The sequence below is a fragment of the Aethalodelphis obliquidens genome, unplaced genomic scaffold (genome assembly GCF_003676395.1).
Source record: "Aethalodelphis obliquidens isolate GAN/ISIS:26980383/991018 unplaced genomic scaffold, ASM367639v1 scaffold41, whole genome shotgun sequence".
NCBI lineage: Eukaryota > Metazoa > Chordata > Mammalia > Artiodactyla > Delphinidae > Aethalodelphis > Aethalodelphis obliquidens.
In genome coordinates, this window is record NW_020837985.1 from 11,132,495 (window position 1) to 11,148,640 (window position 16,146).

The following is a 16,146-nucleotide window of genomic DNA, read 5'->3' on the forward strand; positions in this document are numbered from 1 at the left end:
ATAAGCTATTGACTAAAGAGTAGACAAGGGAATAGATGAAAAATTTAAACATTTCTAATTTAGCTGATCTGGAAGCTGCACATCTTTTGTCCGTATGGGAATTATCCTTGGTGCCTAACGAATGAGCTTTCTGGGCAAAGCAGGGAGAATCCCAGAAGACAAAGGAAGAAGGAATTGGAATCAAAGTCCAAAATGGTAATAGTGACAGTAATAGAAATTATAATTAATCCCTTACATTTTTATTCAGCTTTGCAAAGCGCTTGAACATATATTACCTAGTTCAATTTGTGCAGAAACCTAAGAGGGAGGAAGAAATATCCATACATGTAAGTGTGGAAACTCAAGGTCAGAGAATACAATGCCTTGCCTAAGGGTCATCCAAATTACTCTTACTAGTACAGAGCTGAGGCTTGAATTCTGGTCCTTTCAGCCCAAAGCAAGTGTTCTTTCCATTACAGATTAAGCTGGGGGAAACCCTGAGGGCGATTGGAAATTGATAAGAAATTGATAAGCCAGTTTAACTCAATGTTTAGAGCTAAAACGGCCAGACTGTGCTCTATGCTTCCTTTCTTCCTGCATCCTTCCTTTCCTGCCAACTCGGTCCCTTCTTCCCTCTTATTGTTCAGGAGTTTGAACAGAAGGAAGTGCTTTCTCTGAGAAGAGCCTGGCTATCCTCTGTTCATTCTGGCTGGCATTGTTAGTGGGGGAAGGAGACTAAGAGAACAATCATTTGCTCAGTACAAGTCCTGGGCTTTACCTATAGGATCTCATTCGGTCTCAGAATCACTCTGCAAGGGAGGTATGCATATGCCTCCTGTTAGGGATGTGCAGACTAGCATCCTGAAACACTAGGCAACTGGCCCTAAGCCTGCTGCTGTGTGGTACAGCCCCACCCAATCTCTCCAATACCCAAACTCATCGTCCTTCACTATTATTTCCACCTGGCAGACCATCTAGGCTGAGGACATCAGACCACAAAGATGACTGTTTAGTCTGGAAAGCAAAGGCTGGGAGGGAATACGGTTCAGTTTGCAGTCAGTGTCAGTCGAGCCCCCAGCCAGCGCCCAGCACTGATCTGCCAGCCACACGAATGAGCTGTCTCAGAAGTGGATCCTCCAGCCCCAGGGAGCTGTTCTCTGGAGGTTTTCTGGAGCAGAAATAAACAGTGCTGGTTGAGCTCTGCCCCAAACTGTAGGAAAATAAGCAAGTAAAATGGCTGTGTCTTAAGCCACAGAATTTTGGTGTAGTTTGTTACACAGCAAGCGATCCCTGGGATACCCGTTCTATACTCTTCAGAGGAGGGCTTATCTCTGCAGGTGATATTTTCCAGGAAGAGTTTGGCCACTGACAGGAGAATGAAGGGTGGAAGGAAGGGGGAAGCCTCAAGCGGGTTCTCTGGCAGAGGCTGCATCTCCTCTGTCCTTCTAGCTCTTCCTAGAAGGATCTTCTGTGCTTCAAGTTTCGCCAGGTGAACCCTGTCCCCATGCTGCCTTCCACTGCCTCTTGCCTCTATCCCTCCAGGCTAGGGCTGGGAGTGTCTTCTGTTACTGCTCATCACCGTCCCTGTTTTTCCCAATTTTCCCTTCGGTTATGCAATTAATGTCCCACATTAAATTCCCACTGTGGAAAATAAATGAGTAATTTCTGTTTTATTGGTTAGATTCTGCTGATGGGTATAGCACAAGTTACAATAAATAGTCCAACCCAGTTCTTTCCCACATGTTCATTCTTTTCCATGTCCTCGAGCCCCCATCGGAATATAAACACACCCTTACCCCTGGTCACTGGCCCCTTCTGGCCTCTCTGATACATCTCTGGCACTCTCTCCTCAACTCTCCACTTTGCCTTAGGACTTTTACACTGGCTGTTCTCTCTGGATGCTCCTCCCTCAGAAGTGTGCAAGGTTCACTCTCTTATCTCCTCCAATCCTCTGCTCAGGTATCACCTTCTCAGTGAGGCTGGCCTCAATCCTTACTTAAAGTGACACCCATGCATCTCCCCCCCCTGCATTCCCCGCCCCCCTTATCCTGTTTCTTTTTTCTTTTTTCCCCCCATAGCACTTATCATCTTTGAACATGCTATATAATTTTCTTGTTTATCACATTTATTATCCATTGTCTCCTCTTTCTACATCAAGTTACATGAAGTCAGAATCTCCCTTGTCTCTGGTCACTGATTTATCCCAAGTGCCTCGAACACAGCTGGCACATGCTGGGAAATATCTGCTGAATAAGTAGGTGACAATTTTATGCAGAATCTCAGTGTCCAAAGCAGAGAAAAGCTGAACCTCTCTGGCTGAAACAGAGGAAACGGGCTAAGACCCCAGGCTACTCATAGCCCACCTCTTTCTCTGCAACGTTCTCTTTAGGATAAAACAAACCCTGCAGTGTAAAACCCACAGCGGCAGGGGACTCTGAGAGCCCAGATTATTTGTTCATATGTACCTAGTTGGGCTTATAACTTGTGATCCATTTACTACAGTTTGTTTCACAAACAGTTTCTTGAGTTTTAACAGGAGATACCCCCAAGACAGTTTGGTGGGCAAATAAAAACATACAGACAAACAGATTTCTTTCCTGCAGTATTTCTCAGCGCCTTTTTTTTTTTTTGCAGTACGCGGGCCTCTCCTGTTGCAGAGCACAGGCTCCGGACGCGCAGGCTTAGCGGCCATGGCTCACGGGCCCAGCTGCTTCGCGGCACGTGGGATCTTCCCAGACCGGGGCACGAACCCGTGTCCCCTGCATCGGCAGGCGGACTCTCAACCACCGCGCCACCAGGGAAGCCCATCTCAGCGCCTTTTAATACACTCCTGAGTGTGGTGAGTTTCCAGGAGGGACTTAGAATATTTCCCCAAATTTTGTGACCACAGGACCCTCTCTCTATGGACTATCTGGTAAGAAATGCTTTGGGAAATGCAGATCTTCTGGCTGATCTCAGTCTCCAACCTGTTACTATGATAATTTGAATCATCATAAATATTTAATTCATAACACTTATCTCAATGGCTAACATGGTTAGTAACTCCACATTAATATCACACCTATGAGCATAATTATTAACTATTAATTCTAGAACAATTAACTGTAGCCTCAGTTCACGTTAAGTGCACTTCAGTCCTGAGAAGAGGTGAGGATGGTGTATGGATGGGTTTAGGACTCGGATGGGGTTCAGACAACCTGGACCGGCTCCTGGCTTTACTGCACATGTGTGACTTGGGACAAGTAACAAAACTCCTGGGCCCCAGTTTCTTCTTCCTTAACTGAGCTGTTTTGATTCAGTTGGGATGTTTAAGCTAATAAGGTCCCTCAGATGTGTGGCAATGAGGGAAGGAAGCTTGTGGTTCCCATCCCTATAGCCCCAGTAGCTCAGTTGGGATGTTTAAGCTAATAAGGTCCCTTAGATGTGTGGCAATGAGGGAAGGAAGCTTGTGGTCCCCATCCCTATAGCCCCAGTAGCTCTGCTGCCTTTAAGTGGCTGATGGCAGCTGACAGGCATTGTTCACTCAACATCTGCCGGGCACTGTCCTAATGCTCCCTGTCGCAATGCCCACAAAACCCAGTGGCAAACGCTCCACATAAATCAGAGTAATGAGGTGGAGACTGACTGGGGTACTTTTCTATGAAGTCTCTAGCTTCACTGTCCTCTATTAGCAACACCCCTATACACACAGACACACCAAATGTGTTCACATGTGCGTGCAGGTGCGTGTGCGTGTGCCTGTGCCCGGGTGTGTCAGGGCTGAAGAACAATACATTACAAGAGCTTAAATGAATGTCAGAGACCAGGCAGCAAGCAGAAGTTTAGAGAAAGGAGAGGTGACCTTCTCAAGGACGGTTGTCAGGTCAGCAGCTTGAAGGCGTCCTCAGCCAGAGGATTTCCATCTACAATGAGAAGCAGGTTCCCAAAGGTTGAGAGTGAGTCAACAGCTGAGAGGTAGAATGTCAGCTGGGTCTGATTGGTTGTTTAGAGTCAGACTGGAAAAGCGGCAAGAGCATGTCCTTCTCCAGACGCTGGCGGGAGTCGCTGAGAAATCAGATGCTGCTTCAGTGTCCTCGCACTCTCCGTCTGGTCCTTCCACAGCGATAATAGCTGAGCCCATCTCTCAGCAGAGGAGAAGCTGAGCACTTGGACTGAAGCCATTCAATATGTCTGAGTCTTGGAACCTCTCTGAACCCTGTATCAAACACATCTAGAGATAAGAGCCCCAAAATATAGACTTGCACTCATCTGGAGATTATAAAGCATGCTTCCAAAACTATTAAATCTAACGATAATAGATGAAATGGCTTCAAATAGAGACTTGTCCAAATTCCCTTTTCAAAAACGTAGTGAGGTTCTGGCCAAGCAAGATGGTAACCGAGGATGGAGATAGGGTAATCTGTCTTCCCTGAGTTCCGGGACTTGAGGGGAGATTCTGAGCCAAAATCCCTAAAATGTGCCCTAGGTCAAAGGCAAGGACGTCAATTTCAGTGTCACAGGTACGCATAGGGTCACAAATCTGAACCCCACGCCAAATATGAGTGGGAACAATAGTACAAACTACTCGAGGAGGTTCTTAGGTAAGACCTGGCCCTTCCACTAATTTCCCACATGACCTTTCACATGTGGGACGCTGAGCTTTCCATAAAATGGGCTTCAGTTTGCCCAACTGTAGAGTTGGTACAAGACAAAATACGGTAGATGCGTAGCGTGGATTCCTACACTTGTCATCTTGTTGCAAAGACAGACATTGTCATTCAATCAGAGCACTCTTTTCACCAAGTCCAGTTGGTGCTTTCTCAATGCTGTGCTCCAAGGAACCACACCTGAGATGACCTGGGCATCCCTGAATTAGAAATACCCAAAATTCCTTCCAGTGCAAACAAGCTTCTTAATTCTATGAAAAATAGGCTTCTTTGTGTTAGAGCACTTTGGTCACTGAATTTTCCTCTCACTATATTAACGGCACCTTCATACGCTTCCTTCGACCTTATGATTGATGCCCCAAATGTCCTCACCATGAGCCATCTACCTTAAGGTATCTGCACCTGAAGGTCGCCTGTAACCCGAAGCCCTCAATGCCCAGAGCAATCTTCCTGATGAAGCATACAGTGTGAAGACAGAGTCATAGGTGCTGACAGGCATCTTAATGACTAAACCTTGGGCACTTTTACAACCAAACACATTTTTAATTGGACTTCCTTGGAGACCGCCTCTTATGTAATGTCTTGAGGAATGTTCTTCCCTGGCATCCTTGTGTGAGGGGCACTTCACAACTTCCGGTGCTAATTATCCTCTGGAGAAAAGGGGAGAGACCCTGGCCAGCAGCTGGTTCCATAATCTAGGTCAACTCTCTGGAGTTGGTCTTTTGTTATTTCAATTTCCTCAAGCTCATTATCAGAAGGAACCTATAAACTCTTGATTAACTGGGCCCTAACCGAACAGAACACTGGATTTCCAGTAAATTTTCAGAGGCCCTCCTCTCTAAGAGCAAGAGGTAAATGAGAGCCATACAAGTCAATATGAAGGAACCCAGAACAACAAAAGACGCTAGGAAAAAAGCATGTTCGACTTTGTGGCACGTGTTGTATTATCACGTCATTTTTTGTTTTGTTTGTTTTAGTAACTTAAAACATCAGCCATGTTTTTGCCCATGCCAAAAATGGGCAGGAGTTCAGGCCAGGTTTAGCAAAGATGGTTCATCTCTGTCTCACATGGTGTCGGCTGGGCAGCTTGATGGGCTAGAGCATCCAAGATGGCCTCACACACATGTCTGGGCCTTTGGTGCTGGCTATGAGCTGGGAGCCTTGCTTCATCTCTGCCAGGCATCTCTTTCTCACCAGATGGTCTCTCATCAACCAGGAATCCAGACCGAGCTTTTTACATGGAAGCCGGCTTCTAAGAATGCACATTACTTTTAGTTTGCATTTATACTCTCCAGGAAACAGCAGTCTGAGGACCACCAAGAAATTGTGGGCACCAACAATAGTGTTACATAGAAAGAATCTTTGGTTCTTACACCTACCGTTGGGATCTGATGACTCTCAACTCTCAGGCTTCTTCTGCCTCAGAGATTCAAAGTAACTAGGATGCTTAGACTGGGAAACCATTGCGTAACCTTCATTAATTTGCTTTCTTTGGTATATTTTTATTTTTTATTTATGTATATTTTTTTTGTAGCACCGTGCAGCATGCGGGATCTCAGTTTCCCGACCGGGGATCGAACCTGTGCCCCCTGCAATGAGAGCGCAGAGTCGTAGCCACTGGACTGCCAGGCAAATCCCACGGTTTTTTTGGTATATCTTTAGAGTAGAAGTCTCAGTGTTTCACTGCGAGATTTCTCCAAACTTCTCCTCACTACATAGCATTATGGAGTGTAAACCGTAAGTTTAAGGATGAAGCCCATCCTTCAAGTCCACTGGCCACATACTGTCTCTGAGTTTATCTCATTACCCACCTGGCTGCAGACTTCAACAGCTGTTCAGTTCCCCCTAAAGAATCCACTTATACCAAAGCACAAGTGAGCAATGTGGACTCACTGACAACTATGGAATGGAGAAAATTTACATAGCACAACCCTCAGCAAAATTAAGAGAATATATGTGTCCCCTGTTAGATGTTTGTCTTTCCCAAATTCCCTTGTCTACAGGATCCCTGGGAGTTCTTTCCCTTTCCTATTTCTTCCCACTATACCCAGGTTCCCTGGATCCTCTCTCTTCTCTGCCGAATGTTGCCAGGTCCTCCAAATTCATCTTGCCTCTGTCATCCAGAACAATCAGAACAATGCAGCTCCTTCCTCCTAAATCCTTTACCTTTCTCAGTAAAACTTTTTTTTTTCTGTTTCGAGAGCTAAGCTCATAAAAACCACGGGTAGAAAAGTGAAGAACATTCTGACCCAAGTGTACCCACCTATCCCACCCTCAGTACCAACACCATCATCACGACCAACACAACAATGTGATGTGACAGTAGAAGCCAGTTCAGTGGGCCAGGTCTGTTAACTTATTCATTTACACAACAAGCATTTTTTAAATAAATAAATTTATTTATTTATTTATTTATTTATGGCTGCATTGGGTCTTCGTTGCTGTGCACAGGGGCTTCTCACTGCGGTGGCTTCTCTTGTTGCAGAGCATGGGATCTAGGCATGTGGACTTCAGTAGTTGTGGCACACAGTCTCAGTAGTTGTGGCACATGGGCTTGGTTGCTCCACGGCATGTGGGATCTTCCCGGACCAGGGCTCGAACCTGTATCCCCTGCATTGACAGGCGGATTCTTAACCGCTGTGCCACCAGGGAAGTCCCACAACAATTTTGAGAGCCCTACTGTGTTCCAGACACTGTGCTGGTCACACGTGCAAGAGTGAACAGCATATGTCTACATGCATCTCACATTCTAGTGCAGGGAACCAGACAATTTAAAAGCATACACATTTGGGACTTCCCTGGAGGTCCAGTGGTTAAGACACCAGGCTTCCACTGCAGGAGCCTTGGGTTCGATCCCTGGTCAGGGAAGTAAAGATCCCGCATGCTGTGTGGTGGGACCAAAATAAATAAATAAAAGCAACCATATTAGTAGAAGAACGCATAGATAGACTGAAGGGACAGGAAAGAAGCGGAGCGTTGTGATAGGAAACATGAGAAACTTTCTTCATCGAGGTAGTTAAGAAGAGTCTCAGGAGGATGGGGCATTTGGGCTGAGATCAGAAGGGTGAAAAGGAGTATTCCTTCTCTTGCCAAACTCTTGCCGACATCCTATTACCTTCTTGCTCTCAATGGATAAATCCCAAGGAATGTTCAAAAATAGACATCAACCTGAAAGACTTTAGGCTGGAGAAGAACATGGCGTGTTCTAGGGAGAGCGGGTTAGAAGGAGCATGAGGGAGATAGGCCAGAGTGAGGCTGGAGAGGCAGGCGGAGCCTCTGTGGGCCAGGTGTGCCTTCCAGGCTTCAGTGGGGAGTTAGAACCACTGCAAGTGCTACAGAAATAAGGGAGTTATTATAGGAGTTAGACTTTCCATGCATGTAGGAGGTGCGGGGAAGTAGGTGTCTGGAACGGGGGAGTTGAAGGACCAGAGAAACAGTCTCTGAAGCACAGTCAAGGTGGGGATGTCGGAGCTTGTGGGGAGCCCACAGTCATACGCACTTCAGCCCCCCCAAATGAGGTGGGTGCTCAGTGGTCTCTGGAAGCTGCTGTCTCGAGAGGGTAGTCAAATGTGTATAACTGCAACCACTGCAGAGTCACAGCCAAGTGCCTGGGTTGTGGGCAGCAGCTGAGAAGATGAGCTGGCTGCAGAGGAGAGCATGGGCAGGCGGGTGCCGCTGGCCTTCTCTGCGCCCGTTCATCGCCCTATGTGACCACGACATCCTCCTGAGAGTAATATCCCTGCTTTCCTTCCACCCCTGATTTCCTCTCTTGGCCAACTCTAAACCAGAACCACAGAACAAAGGGGATTCTGGGAAACACAGATCCCGACACCCCAGATGAGGGTTTGGATTTTATTCTCATGGAAAGGAAAGCCCACTCACCTTTACAACTCCAGAGCCTACCATGAAAAACATCGGTTCTTCTCTGCCGTTTACCTCTGCTTCTTCACTACCATATTCCTTCTATATTTCCTTATTACTAACACAGTTCCTAAGCCCCAAATCCTTCAAGTTTCCCTTTTTCTGGTAGAAAACTGGTATACCACACATTCTCCTCTTGAGCATTTAAGTCCCTCTCTGGAGTTAACAGATGCAAATCCATGTCCCACCCCTTCAGAGGCTCAGAGGCTGGGGTGGAGGGAGGTTGGAGAGGGGATATATTTTGTAGGCTTGAGTCAGGACACCCATGTACTACTCAGTAGATGGTAATCAGGGGAAAGTTACCTGTCTGAGCCATAATTCATCCACGTATAAAGGGGCATAGCCATCCCTACCTCACAGAATCTAGGGGGTTAAAATAGAAATGCATTATAAGTAGACAGCATATATGCAAACTGTCTTATTCCCAGCAAGTGCCCAGTGTAAGGAAGTTCACCTTTTCTTTTTCTCTGCTGTGCTTTCTGGAGTAACACTAACACCATGTTGGGGTTATTCACTGCCCCATTCGCACCACTTGTTCCTGCTTCTTTTTATTGCCCACCACCAAAACTGCAGCTGTTTTATGAAGCTTCTAAGCAGGGTGAACCGACTCTTTCAGGTGTCAGGCATCCCCAGTACTGCAACCCTGTAGTCACCTTCCTCAACTTTAAACAGGCACCTTCATAATGGCACCTAACTCCTTCTAAGGACTGAATGAGATACTGTATGGAAAGGGCTTAGAACATAGCCTGGCCCATGGGAAGGACTCAAAGAATGGTAAATATTGTTATTATCACAGCCATTATTACCATGTGCATCCTTCCCTCAAAGGTAAACTGTCAAGTCCCTGTGTTGTGGGTAGGAGGACCCAGCACAGTGCTGAACTCTACAGTGCCTCTCCCCTCACGTAATAAGTCAGGTCATGAGAAAAAAGCCAAATACCTTAGTCACTTTCTTTAGGAGAGCGCTATGCCCACGAGGGTATTCTTGAGACGTCATAAAATGGACTTTGTTTTGTCTCCCTCTGGTTTGAAACTCTGGTTGCCTAGGGCAGATGGGCAATTTCAAGCTCCATTAATGACTTTTCCCAGGAGCCCACTACGTCCTTATGTAAAAAGCTAAGAAATGTTAGCTGAAGAGACAGACACATCATCATCCCTTTCTAGGATTCTCCAACATGTTTATAATTATTTTCCCAAATGTATATGTCTTGTTTCTTTTTTTATTTATTAATTTTTATTGGAGTGTGGTTGCTTTTATGTCATGTTTCAAAAATAACAATAATAATGCCCAATATTTAGGGAGCATTTACTATGTGTCTGACACTATATTGAGTGCATTAGTTTCATTAGGTATTTTATCTTCATGCCGACCAGTGAGGTAGAAGCTGTTATATCAGATTTATAGAGGATGAGACAGATGTGTATGGATGCATTGTTCTAACACTAGGTACTTGGTGGTGTGAATAATCCAGAACCCTTCCTGATACATACATACTACTTACAAATGGAAACGATGGGAGAAGTATAATAACTTAAAAAGCAAGACACATGCACATAGCTTACTTAGTATTCAAGCAAAGAAAATTACCAAGTGCCAGAAACAAGAAAGAATTGAAAGCCACTGTGATAACTGTAAAATCTCACACGGTGGCAAACCTGGTAGGTAGGGAATAGTATTAGACCTAGAAAAATGCCCACATGTTTATGGGTTTGGGTTTCAGTCTCATATAGGCATGGGAGTGTCAATTTAAAAAAATGCACAATGTGAGAGTTGCAAGTTAAGTTTTATTTGGGGCAAAATGAGGACTATAGCCCAGGAAACAGCATTTCAGAGAGCTCTGAGGAACTGCTCCAAAGCAGTGGGGGGGAAGGTCAGTATGTATGTGATTTTGGTGAAGGGGGAGTACCTGCAGTCAAGCACATACTTTTGGCAGAAGGTTTCTGTTAGTCTCATGAGGGTTTCTGCTAGTCACGAGGAGCAGACGTCACCATGAAGGTGCTTTTTCTAGATACGAGGAGATGCAAGAATTGGGCTCATAAAACCAGCTCCTGAAAATATCTAACTACCTGAAGACCTGTTCTGCCAGTTTTTCTCAGAGCACAGAGGGTCTCGTTTCTGCTCTCCACCCTGAACTCCCTCCAGGGGGTGTCGAAAGGCAGCAGCTGCAGCAGCACATGATTTAATCCTTACAGAGGCAGATGGCAAGAGCCAATTTGTAGTTGACAGGAGATAAGGCCTGGAGTCTGTGATAGGTGGAAAATTGGAACTGTGGCTGCATAAAGCTGGAACCATCACAAATTAATTCTTAGTGAAAATAGAAAGACTTGAACCACCAACCCTGAGAATTTACAAAGAAGCATCTCTCTACCCAGAGCTCTATAAAGGTAAAAAAAAAAAAAGAAGAAGTCTTTGGTGAAAAATAACCCTAAACTTTCATTACAGATGGGTTTGGAAACTGAACTATGTGACACAAACAGTTCAAAAATCTCAAAACAACAGATTAATATAAAAAGTGATTCCTGGTTTGTGGTAAACCTGGAGCCCTTGACAGGGGCCAAAACAAGGGCTCAGAAACACAGATTCACTCCCAAAACACAGGAGCTTCCCACCAGACAGAAAATTAGCCTTCAGTGAAGATGAATTAACAATAAATGTACAAAATACATGGGGAAGTGACTCACCACAAGGGAGTTTTAATAATCACAGTCATCAGGGAGACCAACTCCCAAGAATTTAAGGCAAAAGAACAGTGCAAAACAACTGCAAAATAAGAATTTTTAAAAGCAAATAGAAGTAAATAGAAGAATAGTAACCACAAGAAAACAGTAAGATATTATTAGAAAAGGCCAGATTGCTTTGAAAGAGACATTAAAGATAAAGAGGAAGACATTAAAAATTGGGTTCCCAATATTCAGAATCCAATGAATAAATTAAATATCAGATTAGACACAGCTGAAGAGATGATTGGTTAACTGGAAGAACAATCCAAAGAATGCATCTCAGGGAATCCAGAGACAAAACATATGAGGGAAGCATAAGGAGACCTATGGCGTAGAATGAGAAAATTCTATCATTTAAGTAGAATATAGAGAGAATGAGGGAGAAGCAATGTTTAAAAATATAATTATGAACTTTCCAGAGTGGATAAGATATAAATTCTTGGAACGTAAGTTCTGAGAAAGAAGGGGTAGATAACTTTCTCAAGGCCACATAACCAATAGGCAGTGGAGTCAGGTTCATACTGACTCAATCTGCATGAGCTCTTCATTTTAACTAGCACCCCCAGGCTGCAAACAAGTCTTTGGTATTCTCCTTGAGGGCTCAAATCATGACTAACTCATGGCACCCTGGTGGTTGTAACAAACCTCAAACTGTATCTATCTGGTCCAAAACAATGATAATTATGAAGGTGTCAACCCAGCATTTCCTAAAATGTGTTTCAGAAAACATTTGTCCCATAGTGAAGGGTAGGGGTGAGGAGGGTTCTCTGGTCAAATGTTTGGAAAACACCATGCATGCAATATCTCTTTGTGGAGGCATAGCAAATATCAGTGTATTAAACTTTCTGGTGAGTCTGATATAAAGACTTCTGTTTGATTCCAGAGCAAATTTCTCCCCAAATACCAACAACTTTTGACCTTCAGAAGTCTCTCTCTTTTTTTTTTTGTTACAATTCTGTATAATATTGGAAACAAATAATTATTCAACTTTGTTTGAATACTTCCATTGTTATGGAATTCACTATCAACCAAGGCAGTCCTCTCTACTTTTAGACAGCTTTTATGGACAGAAAATTATTTTTTATATTGAAAGGAAATGTTTCATCTTCTACCCGTTGGCATTAACTATGCCCCATAAGGTTATAAAGAAAATGTCCTGACCTTGTTAACGTCTGCTGCAGTAACAAATGACTTCTAGATTTCAGGGGTTTACAACAACAAATATTGTTTTCTTGCTCATGTACTTATCAGCTCCAGGTGAGCTGAGTCTCTGCTCTTTGATCTTACTTATTTCAGGGCTGAAGGAGCATTCTCCATCTTGGTTAGGGCCAAGGAGAAATTGTGATGGAGGTTCCTAAAGCTTAGCTGTGGCAATCACCACTTTCAAGTTTAACTGGTCAAAGCAAGTCATATGACCCAGCCAGTTCTCAAAGATGAGAAGATATGATCCTGACGTGGAGAGGGTAGCCAATATTTTGGAACTATAATACAATCAACTATCTAGTCAAATCTGTCATTCAGAAAATGTGAAGATAGCTACTGACTAGGTTCTGGTACCAATTCCAATGTTCGGGGTTGGGGGGATCCCCACCCCAACAAGCAATTCTCCTGATACGAGTGGGTGTTCTGTAATTCAACTCAATTCTGACACTATCTACCAGGAGATAGCATCAGATTCCACAGGTTAAGTGTTTATTTAGTTCCACAAGGCCTGACACCCCCTTGCCCAACTTCAGACCCCAGTCACAAATCCCGGTTGTTACCTGTGCCTCTGACACACTGGCTATAAATCAGAGTTTCCCATCTAGACCCTCTCTTTGTGTTCAATTAATTTGTTAAAGCAACTCACAAAACTCAGAGAAACATTCTACTTACTAGATTAAGCGTTTATTATAAAAGGATGTAACTCAAGGACAGCCAGATGGAAAAGATGCGCACACACAGGGCAAGGTTAACAGGAAAGGGCATGGAACTTCCATGCCTTCTCCAGGTGTGACATTCTCCCCAAATCTCCGTGTGTTTACCAACCCTGAAGCTCTCTGAACCCAGTCCTTTTGGGTGTTTATGGAGGCTTCATTACACAGACATGATTGATTAAATCATTGGCTGTTGGTGATTGATTCAGCCTCCATCCCTTCTCCTGTCCCCAAGGTTGGGTGGGGGTGGGCATGAGGGGGGAACTGAAAGTTCCAAACCTCTAATCAAGAGGTTGGTTCCCCTAGCAACCAGCCCCCCCATCCAGCTTACCTAAGGGCTTTCCACGAGTCATCTCATTCACATAACAAAAGATACCTTTATCGTTCTAACCACAGGAAATTCCAAAGATTTTAGTAGCTGTGTGCCAGGAAAGGGGATGATGACCAAAAACATATTTCTTATTATAAATCAAATATCACAGCTACCATGTGCTCCTGGCGTTCCCCAGCTTCTCCGATTTCCAGTTCCTTTTCTGTTCTTTTATGACATGGTTTTGAGTATCTTGGGATCTCCCTTCCCTAAATATATTCCAGGTAGTATTAATATTAATAATAATGATGACTGGTGAATATAAACCTGTGGCTGTGCTCCACTCTTTACTGGCATCATCTCTTTTAACCCTCACAACAGCCCCGGGGACAGGTGTTATTATACTCATTTACAAATTGTACAGATGGGGAAACCGAGGCTCGGAGAGCTTGATTAACTTAACCAATTTAGAGCTGGTATAGGGCAGAGACTGTCTGACCCTAAAGCTCAGCCCTTAATCTCTACTGTACACACTGCATCCCCGTGGAGTTCTGTTCCCTAAATATGTATGAGAAGCTGAGGAAGAGATGACACCTTTCTAGTCTCAAGAACATATGCCATGGGGCACAAATGTCCAAAAGTGAGATAGAAATTCTATGATTCAACATTTGAAGCAAGAATAAGAATATGTTGGCACATCTTTCAGAAGCACGGTGTCCTCCAAGCACCTGGAGGTCCATTTGCACATTTAATGTACATTAAAAACCATCTGTGCGTACGTGGTGCAATGATCAACAGAGTAATTTATGGACATGATCTGGATCACAGATGGAAAAAGTATTTTACTTTCCCTGTGAACTCCGATTTTTTATAAATGACCACCTTGAGGGTTGTGTTGAGAAGGATCCTGAGGGGTTCTTAAGAAAGTGTGGCATAATCAGTAAGCAATGTCTGCTAAAGAAAATAAGGGAGCTGTGCTAGGCTTAGCAAGCATTTGTCATCCTTATACTAGAAAATTCCACCCATTTGATTCAGGGAATAAAGCCTCTCAGAAAAATACTGAACTAATATTTAATTTCATAAAAAGGAAGGAGAAAAGTAACAGCACCTGCCATTGAGCAGATACTTTATTTCACTTACTCCATACAACACAAGGCAGACGGGTATTATGTCCCCATTTTATAGTCAAGAAGATGAAGTCTTGGAGACGCCGATTAACTCCTCCCAAGACCCACAGCTAGTCAATGGTAGAAACAGGATCCAGCTTCAGGTCTGATGGATTCTTGATGCTAGACCACAGCATGCCACCTCTACAATGCTCTGAGCCACATAAATTGTCCTGCTAGCTGAACTACCTCTTTTGCCATGATATGGCCCAATTCCAGAACGTCCAACACTTTTCTATTCCTGCCTTTCCTCCTTCTCACTGGCTGAAGACTCATTCCTCTCGGAACACAAATGGCTACAAGGCAGGACACTTTGTGTTGGACCAGATCGTGCCTCCTAAAGGTGGCAGGTTTGCATCACGACTTTACATAAACGCTCTGAGCACCGAGAGCAGGAGGCAGGCAGGAGTGTGGCTCTGCCATGAGACAAATATAGAGCTGCTGTCCTTAAACCTCGAACAAGAGACTAACCCTCAGGGGAGACGCCATGCAATAAATAATTTTTGCCATGACACATTCCTTCCCTTTGCATAAATTTAACACCCCGCTCTCTGTACAATATGTGATCTTCCTGCTAACTCCCCATAGACAGAAATAGCTCTGGTAAGATGTGATAAAATACAAGTGGCAGAAGGGAAGGGAGACACGACACATAGGAGAACTTGACTTTAGTGCCGGCTTTTCTACGATGGATATTATTTTTTGCATTCTTCACAATGAACAATGTACAGAGGACACCCACAGTGGGGCGGATCACCAGTCCATGGGACCCCAAAGCATGAAATGCGTGTATTTTGGGACTCTGAGATGCTGGTTCCCTGTTTCTTCTGCCAAGTAGTATCTGGCTGCCAGTCTCTGCCTTCCTTCTTTTCCCCACAGCAATGGCTATGGACCACTTCCCTCACCGTAAACATGCAGTCCAGGCACCAGCCTCAAGAGCCAATCCTGCCTCCGGTGGAAGAGTTCTATGCAGGTCTAGCAAAACTCGTATATTCAGCTAGTATACCTCTGGATTTTGGGCTCAGTTGAGATTGCTGTGCAACTTTGAAGGGACGATGCAAATACGTATGTATGGGGTCCTTCTCTCTGGAGATCAGACCGCTAACACAAAAATGTCTGCCTTAGATGTTTCAAACCTACCTAAACAAAATTTCCCATAATTTATATCCTCCAAAGAGGGACTTTGGCACCTGGAAAATCTTTCACTGTTGAGTAGTACCCTGTGTTCCCTTTGATCCAGATAGCCTGCATAATCTCGGTAGTCCCATCTCTAGGGAGGAAGCACACTGTTTGAGAAGAATCCCTTGTTCCTGCACACAGAGGCACCCTGATTAGGTAAGAGCATCTGTTCTATATGCCGTAATTACCAACATCCTGGTAATAGCACCTTTCCTCTTACATTGCCCTTCTCCTTTCCCATGTCATTCTGGTTGGGAATGTCAATCAAAGTAACCCATCCTTCTCCAACTCCAAGCTTCAGTGTGACCA

At 44.3% G+C, this 16,146-nt stretch overlaps 1 long non-coding RNA gene across 1 annotated transcript in view; it reads left to right on the forward strand.

Moving 5' to 3' along the window:
• Nucleotides 1-2,705: 2,705 nt before the first annotated feature.
• LOC113633866 (uncharacterized) overlaps nt 2,706-16,146 on the forward strand; it is a 70,570-nt gene continuing 57,129 nt past the window's right edge. The window contains exon 1 of the long non-coding RNA XR_003438395.1: nt 2,706-2,818. This is a non-coding gene — a long non-coding RNA (uncharacterized LOC113633866). The remainder of the gene's footprint in view (nt 2,819-16,146) is intronic.